The following is a 15,703-nucleotide window of genomic DNA, read 5'->3' as shown; positions in this document are numbered from 1 at the left end:
CCGGAGGAGGATCAGCTAGGAGCCCAATTGTCATCAGTCTGGAGGCGGGTGAAACAGCGTTTGTTGAGCATGAGTGCCAGGTACAAACGGGTGGCTGACAGTAGACGCGTGCCAGGTCCGGACCTGTGTGTGGGTGAATGGGTGTGGTTAGCTACGAAGAACATAAAACTCAAAATCCCTTCTTTAAAACTGGGTCCAAGGTTTATTGGGCCTTTTAGGATTTCTGCCATCATTAACCCAGTAGCTTATCGGTTGGAACTTCCCGCGGTGTACAAGATACACAACGTGTTTCACAGGGCTTTATTGAAAAAGGTGGTAGGCTTGGTGGACACGACGCCGATGCCACCTCCAGTCATGGTGGATGGCGAGTTAGAGTTCGAGGTCGCCAAGGTAGTGGACTCTCGAGTAGTACGCCGTACTCTTCAGTATTTGGTGCACTGGCGGGGGTATGGTCCAGAGGAGAGGTCTTGGGTTCCAGCCTCAAACATACATGCGGATCGGCTGGTCAGTTCTTTTCACCGTCGTCATCCGGACAAGCCGGGTCCTATGAGTCTTGAGGGCCCTGGGGTCCCTCGTAGAAGACGGGGTACTGTCATGTCGGACGCTGTTCACACCACAGCATCCGGCAGGCAGAGGTAGTTCCACCTCCAGCCACTATAGCCTCAGTGGCGCCGGCCTGATCTTCAGGCTCTCGGGGGTTAATCCTGCTGGAGACCAGGTTGGATGGTTAGTCACGCCCACGGTCTTTAAATAGTCATGCTGGCCTATGGGCGTCGCCGATTATAGCTTGTGTTTCATACCAAGTGGTTCCGGTCTGGAGTGGAGGTGTTCAAGAGAGAGAGATTCATATCTGGTGTCGTATGATCCGTCGTTATCCTTTCTCCTTCCCATATTTGTGTTTAGTTGTGCCCTGTTCACATTACTGTTTATTCCTGTGTGTGTGCGGCGCAGTGCAGTTTAAGTTCTCCCTGTCTGTCATTATTTGTGTGGGAGCTTTGGTGGTGACTTCTCACTGGGTGGAGGGTGGAGGGTTAAGTGCAGGGCTGAGCAGGAGATAAGGAAAGGTCGGAGGCTCAGGCATTTGCACCTTCAGCAAAAACCCTGGGTTGAGGGTCAGACAGGGTTTCCCCTAGTAAAGGGACACCACAGGGGCCCCGGGTATTTCAGCCTTAGTTGAACTAAGCCCCCGTGACAACTTGGCTGTTCAGACCTTAGAAGTTACAGTACTTGGTTGTTCAGAGCTTGGCAGTTAAACTACTTGGTTGTTCAGATCTTAGCAGTAAAGGCCCCGTCTCACTAAGCAATCTCGGTAGCGAGATCGCTGCTGAGCCACAACTTTTGTGACGTAACAGCGATCTCACCAGCGAGATCGCTGTGTGTGACAGCGATCAGCGAGCGGCCCCCCTGCCGGTATCGCTGATCGCTGCAAGAAACCTCTGGACATTTCTTTGGTCGCTGGTCTCCCGCTGGCCAGCACGCATCGCTGTGTGTGACAGCGGGAGACCAGCGATCAGGTGTAAAAAAATAATAAAAAATATAGTTATTCTCACCTTCCGATGTCCCGTTCAGCCATCCCGCCTCCGGTCCCAGTGATCCTTTGCATGAATGACCGCGAGACTTTGTTATCCCGCGAGACCGTGACATCTCGCGGTCATTCGTGCAAAGGATCACTGGGACCGGAGCGTGGAGAGAGGCGGGATGGCTGAACGGGACGTCGGAAGGTGAGAATAACTATGTTTTTTATTTTGATACTATTTTCTACAGCGATAGCCAGCGATGCCGGGCGCTCGGCATCGCTGTGCTGATCGCTGGTGAAGCGGTCTGTGTGACAGCTCACCAGCGATCACATAGCGACTTACCAGCGATCCTGACACCTTCATATCGGTGTCGGGATCGCTGGTGAGTCGCTTAGTGTGACGGGGCCTTTACACTACTTGGTTGTTAAGAGCTTAGCAGTTACACTACTTGGTTGTTCTATGCTTGTCAATTACACTAATTGGTTGTTAAGAGCTTGGCAGTTACATAACTTGGTTATTCAGAGCTTGGCAGTTACACTACTTGGTTGTTCAGAGCTTGGCAGTTACACTATTTAGTTGCTTAGAGCTTGACAGTTACACTACTTGGCTGTTCAGAGCTTATCAGTTACACTACTTAGTTGTTCAGAGCTTGGCAGTTACACTACTTGGCTGTTCAGAGTTTGGCAGTTATATTACAGAGAGGCTTAGAGCTTGGTGGTTGAATGTTAATAGGCGCAGTCTCATAACAACAAGTGCTCCTCACTGATCAGATATTCATACCAGCTACTCTGATATTGACCATTACCACCATCTCTGATGGACTACTTTTTCCAGACACTCTATTGCTTCCTCAAGTTTCCCAATGTACCTCACGCTCCCAGACAAGGCAGATCTCGTCTCCACCAGCCACAGCACTACTCAGCATGCAGAACACAGATTTTCTTTCTTCTCTCTTAATAGGAGATCTAAGGGCAGGGAGGCTAGTGCAGTCAATCTCTTCAGGTCATTTCATGGTCTATTAACTCAAGGTCTTTCTTTTGGCCATGGAGTTATTTTTATTAGTTGGGTTGGCTCACAGATAGTTATTAGGGTATGATCCACAACCATTTGATTTTTAAAAGCCACCTTACACTTTTCACATTTCATAGTCCTTAACAACCTCAAGTAGACAGCAATTCATAAATTCATCCTCATGATGCTTGGAAGTGTTACCCATTTCAGTTGATAAGCGCTGCAGCATTTATTTCTCATTTTTAATGAGGGACAAAGGGGGTGATTCAAGTTTTTTTATATATTATGGAGCGCCCCGGCCAGGGCTATCGGGGTATTCGGCACCGGGCCCGTTGATCTCAATGGGAGTTGTCACGGAAGCTGTGACCCGGTCCATGGCCCTGGGGCTCCATGGTAAAAGGGGTGGAAGAACAATGAAGTAGAATTGATGAATAGTTTGTGACGCCACCTGTGGTGCTCGGCAAGGGAGATGTTAAGCCGACGCTGCATTCAGATCCTCTGGGACTGGTGGTGTGCTGCAGCCAAGATGGTAAAGCTCCTCACAGGTGGAGCTGTAGTCCCAGGCCAGTGTGGATGTAGGGGTAATTGAGAGGTGCGGGCAGTGTAGAAGCTGGTACCCAGATGTAGCGGTACCAGGTGTATTGGCGCAGGAATGAATGAAGGACATCGGGGCTTGTAGTTCCAAAGCTTTACTCACAGTCTGTAGTACACACCGGTGCCTGCCTCCGTACTGTGTCCTCCGGGTCAGAGGCTCAATCAACCTCCAGGCCAGATGGAATGCTCCCTTCCAACGCTCTGCCAACATGTACCTTTCTGAACGTCTCCTCTTATAGCGCCTTTAAGTGTGAAGATCTAGGGTACTGAGTTACACTGGAGTTCCTCCTGACAGAGGTTCCCAAGAACTCTACTTGTATGACAGACAGCTGTAGCCTGCTTCGGGGACTCCGTATTCCTGAATCCTGGCTCACTATCAATGTTGCTGTTGTGCCCCCAAGTCTTAGATGGGAGTAGTACATTTACAGCCCACTACTCCACCGGTGTCTGCTGCAGAGCCATTAGTGTCCATACTACCTCGGGGACTGGGCCCCGGCCTTGCGCTTAGAACTTCTAGGCAGGGTTCTTCCTCTAACCCACGTCCTCTGTTCCCTTTTACTCCTACGTTCCGTACTAGTCTTTCCTTCTTATGGAAGATCAGGTTTCTGTTCAACGTCTTTCTCCTTCTTTCCTTTCCTGTGCCAGCTGGCTCAGATCACTGAGGCAGCTGCAGCACTCCTTCCTCCATCCCTCTCTCAGGGATCTTCCTTCCTCACTCCTCTCTCAGTGACTCCTCGACTGACTGACTGACTGACTGACTAACTGACCGACCGACTGACTGACTTGAAATCCTAAACCTTCCCACTCTTTTATGTATTCTAAACTCCACCTGCCTCCCAGCACATTTCGTGTTCCAAGCAGGGAGCCACCAAAGGTGCTCTGCTACACTCCAAGCAGGGAGCCGCAATGTGGCTTTGCTGAACTACCATGTTGTGTGGGATGCGAGTGTTGGAGCGTGGTTAGGAGCCTCCAACTCACCTGGATGGTGGGGTACCACACCTCAGGAGGAGGTGCAGTACCTCTGTGGCAATTGAATCCTCAGGGGCGCCACATTCCCCCCGTTAAACACAACACATCTGCGGGCTGCAAGGTAAACAAAGTTGACAATACAGGAACAAACAAAATTTTGTAATGCTTAATAAACATGTCTTATACTAAACTTCCTAATATAGGAGGCATGGTTTCTTGAACGCTACAAACAAATTAATTGTCTAAATTTTAAATTATGCTACCTAATTTAAGGTACTATATAAGCAAACTCAATATCAATTCACATTTGCTAGCAACACATCTCCTTTCCACTATCTTTCACATTTTCCTCTTTCTATTGTCTCTTCTAGATGTAGGATGACAACCGTGGATACCTGGTTCGTCACCTGTACTTTTCAATTCTATATTCACATCCTCAACATCTTTATTCAAAGTTCGGTAAACATTCACTATGTCTTTTTCTCAAGATACTTCCATAAAATCTGTCATCATATACTAATACTTTCTAGTTTCTATTCAGGAAATAACATTAAGCATTATCATTAAGTGCAAAAGTAGACACTGGTCCGGCCATCGTGTCTGGAAATGTCCCTATAACGAGGTAGGTCTTCTTTTACGAAGAGAGTCCTATGTAAAACCAAGAGAGAGCACCTAAAGAGGTGCAAACTATGTACAATGACAGTTCTGGACCATTCAACGTTCATGATCTCCACAGTTCAAATGTGAAGGCTGCCAATACAACTGGGCAACACTGGAAAAAACAGAACTACAGCATGATAGCCAAAAAAAATAGAAAACTGGTACAAAAATAGGAAACAAAGCACAACTGTGCAAATACCCTCCTGGGTAATGAGAGTTAAAGTGAAGAGTGTTTTAACTAGTGATTGTCCCTTCCTGGGGTTTCTGGACTGGAACTGCTACAGGATGTGAAGCTTTGGGGGTCTTCATCTTGTTGCTGGTTGCTTGCCAAACGCATGTATTCTGCTTCCCAAAGGGAGAGATAAGGGCTGGTCGGGCTAATTGAAAGGGCCATGGAAATGTCAACTGCCTGCGGGGATGGCATATCCACTACCACAGGTGGCACTTCTGCTGCTGTTGATGACTCAGCCGGCGCTGTCGCTGGTTCCTCGGAATCCGATTCTTCAGTGTCCATCGGGACCTTGGCTGGCAGCACTGCAGTCGGGGGTCGCTGGCGGAGGTCAATTGGGCAATTCCTGTTCGTGGGTTCCGCTCCTAAAACTAGGGCCAGACCTGGAGTGGTAATCATGCCTGGCGCTCCCTGCTGCGGTCCCGGTACCTGGTAGTGGACGGCGGCAGCCGCAACTCCTGGAGTTGCCGATGGGGTGGATCGCAGCTGGATTCGGGCAGGGGCAAGGTCGGTTTCTGCCGGGGCCGTCGGTGGAGGTCAGTGCAACCGCGCCCGGTCCAGACGGGGACGCGGTCCCGGCGCCCCATTCTGCTCCAGAACCCTCATATACCTCCTCCGGACGGGGCTCATCCAATGGCAATATCTGCTCTGAGGTGGTGGCGGGCGCTGCAGGGGATGTATCAGCGGTCGTAGCCTCCGCAGGGGCGGCCTGGGGGCGAGTGACTTCTCCTCCCCCGTTCTTCCGACTTCTTTTCTCTTTCCATCATGGCGTTCTTCTTCCTGTCTCCGCTCTTTTCCCGCCACTGGCTTCCGCTCCTCCTTCTTGGGGCGGCGTCTTCTTCCAACTCCTCCATACCAAGCCAGTATACGAACCCCTCGGGGGGTGGGCCATGTAGCTATTGCATAGTAATTCAGGCAGGGGAGGCTCAGGACAGTTCACGGTCTTTTCTTAGGACCACCCATATGATCACACCCTTCTTCTCCAGGCTGTCGGCCATTTTTAGTATTCATTTCAGTCTATAAAATTGGGTCTTCTGCACATTCTCAAAAGTTTTAAGTCCAACAAATCTTAGGCACACAGAACCCGATGGCATCGGGTCTTGTCATCCTGTTCGTGATGGCAGAATGGGGCGCCCCGGCCAGGGTTATCGGGGTACTCGGCACCGGGCCCATTGATCTCAATGGGAGTTGTCACGGAAGCTGTGACCCGGTCCGTGGCCCTGGGGCTCCATGGCAAAAGGGGTGGAAGAACAATGAAGTAGAATTGATGAATAGTTTGTGACGCCACCTGTGGTGCTCGGCAAGGGAGATGTTAAGCCGACGCTGCATTCAGATCCTCTGGGACTGGTGGTGTGCTGCAGCCAAGATGGTGAAGCTCCCCACAGGTGGAGCTGTAGTCCCAGGGCAGTGTGGATGTAGGGGTAGCTGAGAGCTGCGGGAAGTGTAGAAGCTGGTACCCAGATGTAGCGGTACCAGGTGTGTTGGCGCAGGAATGAATGGAGGACACCGGCGCTTGTAGTTCCAAAGCTTTTCTCACAGTCTGTAGTACACACCGGTGCCTGCCTCCGTACTGTGTCCTCCGGGTCAGAGGCTCAATCAACCTCCAGGCCAGATGGAATGCTCCCTTCCAACGCTCCGCCAGCATGTACCTTTCTGAACGTCTCCTCTTATAGCGCCATTAAGTGTGAAGATCTCCTAGTACTGAGTTACACTGGAGTTCCTCCTGACAGATGTTCCCAAGAACTCTACTTGTACGACAGACAGCTGTAGCCTGCTTCGGGGACTCCTTACTCCTGAATCCCGGCTCACTATCAATGTTGCTGTTGTGCCCCCAAGTCTTAGATGGGAGTAGTGCATTTACAGCCCACTACTCCACCAGTGTCTGCTGCAGAACCATTAGTGTCCATACAACCTCGGGGACCGGGCCGCGGCCTTGCGCTTAGAACTTCTAGGCAGGGTTCTTCCTCTAACCCATGTCCTCTGTTCCCTTTTACTCCTACGTTCCGTACTAGTCTTTCCTTCTTATGGAAGATCAGGTTTCTGTTCAACGTCTTTTTCCTTCTTTCCTTTCCTGTGCCAGCTGGCTCAGATCACTGAGGCAGCTGAAGCACTCCTTCCTCCATCCCTCTCTCAGGGATCTTCCTTCCTCACTCCTCTCTGAGTGACTCCCCGACTGACTGACTGACTGACTTGAAATCCTAAACCTTCCCACTCTTTTATGTATTCTAAACTCCACCCGCCTCCCATCACGTTTCGTGTTCCAAGCAGGGAGCCACCAAAGGTGCTCTGCTACACTCCAAGCAGGGAGCTGCAATGTGGCTTTGCTGAACTACCGTGTTGTGTGGGATGCGAGTGTTGGAGCGTGGTTAGGAGCCTCCAACTCACCTGGATGGGGGGGTACCACACCTCAGGAGAAGGTTCAGTACCTCTGTAGCAACTGAACCCTCACTGGCGCCACAATTACATATTTTTTAAAACTTTTTTTTTTACTTTATTTTTTAGTCCCCTTAGGGGACTTGAGCCTCTAATGATCCGGATGCTTAGACTATATACTGAGATACCGTGGTATATTGCGCAACTTGCGGTCTCCTTTGAAACTCAGCAGGCAGCGGAACTAAAAAGGAGTACTAAGATTGTGGTGAAATGGGCCTTCAGCAGACCCCCAGTTGTCATATTAACCCATTGGCACCCTTTAATCACATCATGGGGTGGGTAGGTGAAGGGGAACAGAACATGATCGCTGGGATCCCCACAATTATTATGACAAGGATTCCAAGTTTACTAGTGGTAGAGCCAGCAATCATCCCTCTCTCCAATAGAGATGAATGTGATGGAAACAGTAAGACTCTGCACTTTGTTGTCTCTGTCATTCCTTCATACTTGGCACATCCATTCTTCACTGCCCACAACAATGTAATGAATGCTTTTTAATCACAGTTTGAATGAAACTTCAGGGATCTCAGTCTGTCCAGTCAGGAATGTGAATCAATTTCTCTGCTTTGATGCAAATGAAAAAGACAACAGCAAGGCAATCCCCAAAGATGGAATTGTTTAACAGTGATGGCTGCAGACCAGGGCTGAACTGGCCATCTGGAAAATGCCAGAAAGGCCTTTCTGATAGTGGGTCACCTTGTCTGTAACGTTGTTAGCAGAATCTGAGTTCTCAAGACACCCATACTGTTAAGAGTTGTGACCTAGCACAAAGTTGCTGACTCCGTCACTTACCCCAGCAGGCCACAGGTATCATTAGAAATATTGGTTTTGTAGTAAATCTTGCTTTCCTCCATCCAGGGTAATATTAGTAATATATCCCCATCTGGTGCTTGGGGATGGGGACAACATGTAACATAGTAAGATAGTTAGCAAGGCCGAAAAAAAGACATTTGTCCATCCAGTTCAGCTTATGTTCTGTCAGAATAAATCCCCAGATCTACGTCCTTCTAAAGAACCTAATAACTGTAAGATACTATATTGTTATGCTCCTGTGTGATTTCAAATGCCTGGGCTGAATTTAGCCCCAGTCCATACCTGCTGCAGACAATCACTCACTCTCCTTATTCTTCCAGTTCTTTTCTAGTTTTTTCTTTTGCACACATCTTTGTCACTACTGGTACCATGTGGCTATACCTGCAGCCATTAAAGGGAACCTGTCACCCCCCCAGGCGCTTTTAAGTAAAAGAGCCACCTTGTGCAGCACTAAAGCTGCATTCTGTCAAGGTGGCTCTTTTATTTGGCGTCCCTTCCACCGCAGAAATAAGCGTTTTTAAAATTTGTCTGACATACCAGAAGTTTGACCGGGGGGCAGGTCTTTCCCCCTCGGACACAGACGCCTCGCATCCATCAGTCATGTCCTCCTTTTGAATTTGGCGCCGCCTCCTCGACGTTCATTTCAATTCCTTGGGCCTGCGCTGTAATATCTTTTCTTGGGCATGCGCCGTTAGCGCTGCCCGTCCTCTGACATCACATGATGTCTGAGCTATCGCGTCAGGGTGGACGCGCGGCAAGAGATTCCGACCCGCAGTCTCTTCTGATTTATTCACACTGCGGTGCTGGGAATCTTGGGCATGCGCAGTAGTTCTCTGCGGCTCTCCCTCAAATCCCTCCGCCTCTTTCCTACTGTGCAGCGTCATAGAATGAATCGTCAGCTCATCCCTAATTGACGATTCCTCCTATGACGCTGCATAGTAGGAAAGAGGCGGAGGGATTTGAGGGAGAGTCGCAGAGAACTACTGCGCATGCCCAAGATTCCCAGCCCCGCAGTGTGAATAAATCAGAAGAGACTGTGGGGCGGGATCTCTAGCCACGCATCCACGCTGGCGCGATAGCTCAGACATCATGTGATGTCGGGACGGGCAGCGCTAACTGCGCATGTCCAAGAAAAGATCCGAGGGGGAAATACATGCCCCCGATCAAACTTCTGGTATGTCAGATAAATTTTAAAAACGCTTATTTCTGCAGCGGAAGGGACGCCAAATAAAAGAGCCACCTTGACAGAATGCAGCATTAGTGCTGCACAAGGTGGCTCTTTTACTTATAAACGCCTGGGGGGGGTGACAGGTTCCCTTTAACATTGTACAAATCGTCCCGCTTCTCCAGGATGGCTCATTACAAGGTAAATCTGTATCTCCTACCACAGTCTCAAGAACATAGAGCAGTTACCAGAACATAGACCATTACACAAGTAGAGCCGAACAGGGCCCTAGAAGGTCATCAATCCGACAGGGCAGGATCTGTGACAGGAGGAACAGGAGCAGCCAGAGCCCTACTAACTGACCTTCCCTGGGCTCCTGATGTGTCATACACAGGCTCCAAGGCTCGACATCCTTTATTGGGACCTTTGCTCACAGCCCAGCACTCGATTTACATTGCCCAGAAAATACCAAAATTGGCAAGTCTGAGCGGTGACTGAAAATCCACATTTCTGAGGTTTTTGTATGTGTCAGGAAAACCGCATTGCACTTGCTCACTGAGCCAGTGCGCATGTCCTAAGTACAAAAACAGTGCTCAAAGATACCTGTGGAGTGGGGCAGCAGCGGTAACGATGCGTGCTTCAGACTAACAGGACCTGAAGCATTGGACTGCTGGGGGCGTGGTCTAAGCTCCACAGAGCTAGGAGCTGAGGAAAACTCCTAGAAAGGTAACTACGGGACAAGTTACCGAGGGGCGTAGACAGGGACGTAAACCAGATCAAGCCGGGGTCAAAGCAAGAGATAGCACGACAGTACCAAAGGGTTAGACAGAGCGGATAGTCAGGACGTAGCAATAGATCAGAAAACCAGAACGGACAATAGACGGTACAATAGGAGCAAACGGTAACGGCGTAACGATAGCCAAGCCTGAAGGTCAGAATCGGAGAAGACAATAGTACCAAAACGTGAGACAGAGAACAGATTGAGGGGACAGACCGGGTCATACATGGCAATCAAACAAGCAATGCAGTATACAAGCACACCAGGGGTCAGACACACAGCCAGAATAACAGTATAGCTGACAGGGAATCCTAGTCTGGAGTGAGTATAAATACCCCTCCCAGATCCAAAGGGAGGCCAGCAAAACTAACCCTGAGAAAACAGGACATTAACCATGCCCTAACCATGACAGTACACCCCTCTTAATGGGGGGCCACTGGACCCCAAAGTTTCTCAGGGTATCTGGCATGAAAAGCCCGCACCAGTCGATCAGCGTGCACCGAACTGGCCGGAACACATGACCAATCCTCAACGGAATATCCCTTCCAATGAATAAGGTACTGAAGTCTCCGGCGCACCCACCGTGAATCAATGATGCGCCCTACCTCGTACTCCAGTTGACCCTCTACCAATACTGGTGGAGCCACGGATGAGGGATCTTCTCTAACTGTCCCCACAGGTTTTAATAGGGACCTGTGGAAGACGTTAGATATTTTGAAGGAGGTGGGCAACTGTAATCTGTATGCCACCGGGTTGATCACCTCTACAATCTTGTATGGGACAATAAATTTGGGGCCCAACTTCATAGAGGGTATCTTAAGTTTGATGTTACGGGTGGACAACCAGACTTTTTCCCCCACTGTTAACGCCGGACCCAACCCCCTCCTCCTGTCTGCAAAATGTTTGATCTTCTTCTGGGCTTTGGAGATGTTCCCCTGCACCTCCCTCCAGAGGGTTTTTAACTGTTGTACCATCCCCTCGGCACCAGGGCAATCTGAATCCATATGGGAAAACTCCCCAAACTGTGGAACAAACCCATAATTGACCTTAAAGGGAGACTTTCCAGTAGACTGATTAATACGACAGTTGAATGCAAATTCTGCCATGGGTAATACCTCACACCAGTCTTCCTGTCTGGAGGAGGCCAGGCATCTCAGAATCTGCTCCAACGACTGGTTCGTGCGTTCAGTCTGTCCGTTGGATTCCGGGTGATAGGCAGAGGAGAATGATAACGTGACCCCCAACTTCATACAAAACGCTCTCCAAAACCTGGCCACAAACTGCACACCCCTGTCCGACACCACGTTCACAGGCACTCCATGCAACCGAACTATGTGCTGTATAAACAAGTGGGCCAAGGTTTCAGCAGATGGTAACGCAGGTAATGGCACAAAGTGGGCTTGCTTAGAAAATCTATCAACCACTACCCATGCCACTGAGTTGCCCTTGGAAGATGGAAGATTAGTGATAAAGTCCATGGACAGGTATGTCCATGGTTTATCCGGAATTGGCAAAGGCACCAATTCCCCGGCCGGCCGGACCTGAGAGCTTTTAGAGCGAGCGCACACCCCACAAGTATTTACAAACCTTTTTATATCAGTACCCATAGAGGGCCACCAAAAACCCCTAGCTACTGCCCCCCAGGTAGCTGCAATACCAGGGTGTGCACTTAACACAGAATCATGAAATTCTTGAAGGAGTGTGAGACGGAATTGTTCGGGTACAAACCATTTACCCGGGGGTTTGATCCTGGGAGCCTGTGCTTGTGCTTTCAGAATCTCTTTCTGTAACTCAGAGGAGATTTTGGCTACAACCACTCCAAGTTGAAGAATGGAGGAAGGAGGTTCTGGAGGGGACACAGAATCTAAACTTCGGGATAAGGCATCCGCCTTTACGCTTTTAGACCCTGGTCGGAACGTGATGGTAAAATGAAATCGAGAAAAAAAAAGTGCCCACTGAGCCTGTCTGGGGGTCAATCTCTTAGCAGACTCGATATAGGTTTTTATGATCAGTGATGACCGTAATGGGATGAGAGGCCCCCTCCAAAAAATGCCTCCATTCTTCAAAGGCCAATTTAACCGCTAACAATTCCCTGTTACCGACATCATAGTTCCTCTCGGCCAAAGAGAACTTTTTAGAGAAAAAGGCACAGGGTTTGAGGTTAGTCAGGGTAGAGGGGCCCTCGAACAACACTGCCCCCACCCCCACCTCCGAAGCGTCGACCTCGACGATAAAAGGTCTTGACGAATCGGGTTGTACCAACACAGGGGCTGTGGTAAAACACTTCTTTAATTTAAGGAAGGAATTTTTTGCGGCCACGGACCAATTTTATACATCTGCTCCTTTAAGAGTGAGGTCCGTAAGGGTTTCACCACCTGCGAGAACCCTTTAATGAACTTCCTATAATAGTTAACGAAGCCCAGAAATCGCTGCAACCCCTTTAGGTCATGAGGCTGCACCCAATCGGTAATGGCCTGAACCTTACCTGGATCCATGCGGAATCCCTCTCCAGATACAATTACAACCAGAAAAGATAGTTCTTGCATAAAAAATGAGCACTTCTCCAGCTTAGCATACAAATGGTTCTCCCGGAGCCTCATAAGAACCGTACGTAGATGGTGTAAGTGTGACTGACTGTCCTCAGAGTATATCAAGATGTCATCCAGGTAAATGACTACATAACGCCCAATCAAGTCAGAGAAAACAACATTAATGAAGTTCTGAAACACAACAGGAGCGTTAGTGAGGCCGAAGGGCATAACCAGGTTTTCAAACAGCGCCTCAGTTGTCAGAAATGCTGTTTTCCATTCGTCCCCCTCCCGGATCCTTATAAGGTTATAAGCTCCTCGTAGATCAAGCTTAGAAAACTATTTAACTATTTGGCCCCCGTGAGTTGGTTGCATAGATCAGGAATCAATGGGAGAGGGTACGTGTTCTTAACAGTAATTTTGTTCAGTTCCCGAAAGTCGAGGCACTGTCGCAACCCACCATCTTTTTTCTTTACAAAGAAAAACCCCGCTGCCATGGGTGAGACCAAGGGCCGAATATGCCCTGTTGTGAGTTCATTAAGTTCTCCTTCCAGGCTCCCTCTGGTGGTAACAGGAGGTAGTGAGGCTGATTTAATCAGTAGAGATCTGCCACCTGATAATGAGGATGACGATTGGACCTCAGGAATCTCAGATTGGATTTAAGACAGCCGACACCCTACTCTGGTGCTGGTGATTCCTTCTGCTTGTCAGGACTTGGTTCTCAGCTCTGTTCCAGTCAGCTCAAGCTAAGTTTCTCTGCTAATGTTCACACTTGATTTTGTTGTTCTTTTCAGTTTTTTGTGTGATCAGCCAGCCCCAGCTGGGCTGTGCTGAATTTCCACTCTTATTTATTTGTATTTGCCAATTTGATTTTTGTCCCTTATTAGATTGGCCTCTTTTTGCTCTGTCTCAGAATATTTCAGAGTGCTGATATAGTGGGAGAAGTCTAGTGACTTCAGGGTTAATTTTGTTATCAGAAGTGTTGGACATTATTTTGCAGGGTTTTAGGCAGATTGCAGACAGTGTCTTTCCTTTCCTCTCCTTTCTAGTTAGTTTGGGCCCCATCGTTTGCTGAGCCTATTTTCCTGCCTGTGTTTGTGTTTTCATCTTGTTTCACCGTCAATACATGTGTGGGGGCTGTCTATTCCTTTGGGGTCTGCTGTGGGGCAGTTAGTTTTCCCCTTTTCTTGCTTTAGGCTTATTTAGTCCTCCGACCGTGACAAGGCGTCTAGGTTCATCGTAGGTACGCTCCACGGCTGCTGCTAGTTGTGTGGTTAGGATCAGGGATCTGCAATCTGCATAGTTACCAACCTCTCTGGTTTTTCTGGGCTTAGCATGTTTAGGTTTTTTCCTCCTCGGTGACCCATTCATAACAGAATCACAGCCTTACCGCAGATTCTTTGGTACTCAAAAGCAGGAAAAAGTTGTTAAAAAAAAAAAAAAGAAAAAAGAAAAGTGTCAGAATTTTTTTTTATATATATTTTTTCCTCTTTTTCTCTGGGGCCGTAGGAGGATTTTTTTTCCCTAATGGAGACTAAGCAATTGTCTGATCGTGTGGAGCAACTTGCTGCTGAAGTGCAGGGAATTTCCACCTACCTCATTCAGTCACATGCTGCTGAACTTAAAATCCCTACTCCTGATGTGTTTTCTGGGGATCGGTCTAAATTTCTGAATTTTAAGAATAATTGTAAATTATTTCTTGCCTTGAAGCCTAACCCATCGGGGAGCTCTGCGCAGCAGGTTAAAATTGTCATCTCCTTGCTGCGCGGCGATCCCCAGGATTGGGCTTTTCCTCTGACACCTGAAAATCCTATTCTGACTAATGTGGATGCATTTTTTCAAGCCTTGGGTTTGTTGTATCATGAACCTAATGCTGTTGATCAAGCTGAGAGAACCCTGTTGGCATTAAACCAAGGTCAGGATTCTGCAGAGTTATACTGTCAAAAATTCCGAAAGTGGGCGGTCCTTACTTCATGGAATGATAGTGCTTTGGCAGCTCTCTTTCGGAAGGGTTTATCAGAGACCGTAAAAGATGTTATGGTGGGATTTCCTGTTCCCTCTGGTCTGGATGATTCCATGTCATTAGCCATTCAAGTTGATCGGCGTTTACGTGAACGTAAAACTACACGGGAGGCGCTGCCACCTTTTGAACAAACGTCTGAACCTATGCAATGTGATGGGGTTTTGTCTAGGGCGCAACGTCAGGATCCAAAGGGAGGCCAGCAAAATTAACCCTGAGAAAACAGGACATTAACCATGTCCTAACCATGACCGTATCGGTTCATTTTTATATTTTGATAGATAAGACTTTTATTGTTGCTGCAATACCAAATATTTCTATTTTTTTTATATTTTTCGATCACTGCAAAGTGCCTTGGATGAAGCTGCACCTCCTACACATAGAACAACTTGCCACAGACGGCTGTAACCCTGGCACAGGCTGCAAACACGTCTTCTACAGTGGTGCTCCGAACGTCCAGGAGAAAATCCAATCTGGCCAAAGATTTCAATCATTGCAAGTTCATGCTTAAAGCATACAGCTCCACCCTATACTTCTACAAACAAGCCTACTTCAACACCTTTATCACCAACCTATCCAACAATCCCAAACGACTCTTTGTCTCTTTTCAATCCCTCCTCAGTCCAAGAGTGCAAGCCCCAACCACTAACTTCAGCGCTGATGATCTAGCCAATTATTTGAAAGAAAAAATGTACTAACATCATGCACTCTCTTCCCCACTGAACTGCTTCTAGCTCACTTTCTGTCTTTGAACGGGTCACAGAAGTTACCAGGCTCCTCGCATCTTCTCCCCCTACTACCTGAACCACTGACTCTATTCCCTCACATCTCCTTCAGCCCCTATTCCTGGATGTCACCACTCACCTAACTAAAATATTTATTCTCTATTTGTCATCTGATACCTTTCCATCCTCCTTCAAACAGCACACACCCATTAATAAAAAAAACATCCCTCTACCAGAACTGTGCTGCTAACTACAGACCGG

The sequence above is a fragment of the Dendrobates tinctorius genome, unplaced genomic scaffold (assembly GCF_039654945.1).
Source record: "Dendrobates tinctorius isolate UK_male_01 unplaced genomic scaffold, ASM3965494v1 ptg000133l, whole genome shotgun sequence".
Lineage (NCBI taxonomy): Eukaryota > Metazoa > Chordata > Amphibia > Anura > Dendrobatidae > Dendrobates > Dendrobates tinctorius.
Note: the sequence above shows the minus strand (reverse complement) of the source record.